General features: G+C 35.2%; 1 long non-coding RNA gene across 1 annotated transcript in view; it reads left to right on the top strand.

The window, feature by feature from the left end:
- Window positions 1-1,576, top strand: part of LOC108297616 — a 47,928-nt gene that overhangs the window by 2,421 nt on the left and 43,931 nt on the right. The window contains exon 2 of the long non-coding RNA XR_001822265.2: window positions 565-651. This is a non-coding gene — a long non-coding RNA (uncharacterized LOC108297616). The remainder of the gene's footprint in view (window positions 1-564; window positions 652-1,576) is intronic.

The following is a 1,576-nucleotide window of genomic DNA, read 5'->3' as shown; positions in this document are numbered from 1 at the left end:
TAAGAGACAGGGTTTCACCATGTTGGTCAGGCTGGTCTTGAACTCGTGACCTCAGGTGATCCGCCCGCCTCGGCCTCCCAAAGTGCTGGGATTACAGGCATGAGCCACTGCGCCTGGCCGGCATTTATTTTCTTAAAAATAACTGTGGTAGCTCCCGGGTGGCTCACGCCTGTAATCTCAGCACTTTGGGAGGCCAAGGTGGGCCAGGTCATGAGGTCAGGAGTTTGAGACCAGCATTACCAATATGGTGAAACCCCATCTCTACTAAAAATAAAAATATTAGTCGGGTATGGTGGCGAGTGCCTATAATTCCAGCTACTCAGGAGGCTGAGGAAGGAGAATCGCTTGAACTCGGGAGGCAGAGGTTGCCGTGAATTGAGATTGCACATTGAACTCCAGCCTGGGTGACAGAGCCACACTCAGTCTCAAAAAAAAAACAAAGTGGGAAAATTGATTAATTTGTTTTTCTCTAAACATAATTTTCTTTTACACAATGCTGTTTTTTTTTTCACACAGAGACTTTCTCTGCCAAAAATTTATTATTCTTTTTTTGACTCTTCTCAGTTAGGGTTATTTCTCCCCAGGGGAGACTGTAACCAAGCAGATGCAATTTCAGCCCAGTCTTGAAGAAGATAGGCCTCCGCTGGCCAGGTAAGCTCTAAACAATTGTAAATAACTACCTTGTAAAGATGTATAATTTGTATCTTTTATTTACCATAAATATTTATTAAGCTGTAATTTTCACATTTTATTTTTATTCTGATATGTACAACTATATATAACACCAATTTCAGTATTCCAATAAACAGAAATGTATCTATAGCTTAGCAAAAAATATAAGCCTGATACATTTATATCTGTATAAGATTTGTAGAATTAATTTCCTAAGTCTCAAGGAACTAAAGTATATATACAACCCCCCCATTAAATTTAAATCAAATAGATATATATTTTGTCAAATTGAATGCTGTATAACATTTATAACCAGATACACAAAATATAAATTGAATCATGATAATGCACTGCTGATAATAGGTACCATAACTTACAAATGTGATTTCAGTTAAAAAGAGGAAAATAATTGCTTTGCTGGACTGTTAGTGCATGCGACTCACAATCACCATTACAAAAGATCATGTTAATTACAGATTATTCAGACATGTAACACACATCTAAATATTAAATTGACACAATAAGATATTTAAATTTGCAAAAAGACAGAACATATGGTCAATAATACCATGACCTGCCACAGGTTTTTAATAGATAATGCAAATGATAATCAGTTCTTTACGCCACCACAAGAGAAAAACTGGTACTGGTGAATCTCACACATATCAAGGAAGAAAAAAAATGCACAATTCAATATGCAAAAAAGATTGTTTATACCACATATATACATCATAATCATGGTTGTTTGGTATGAATGTTAAGTATTCTGTATTAGAGTTTGCAAAATATATATAATTCTGTTGCTTATGAGTGATTAGCAAAGCCCAACTATTCAAACAGCCATAGAGAAAAATTTTTTGGTAAATTAACTTTTTTTTTTTTTTTTTTGAGACGGAGTTTTGCT

The sequence above is a fragment of the Cebus imitator genome, unplaced genomic scaffold, assembly GCF_001604975.1.
Source record: "Cebus imitator isolate Cc_AM_T3 unplaced genomic scaffold, Cebus_imitator-1.0 Scaffold820, whole genome shotgun sequence".
Lineage (NCBI taxonomy): Eukaryota > Metazoa > Chordata > Mammalia > Primates > Cebidae > Cebus > Cebus imitator.
This window is presented reverse-complemented; position numbering and strand designations above follow the sequence as displayed.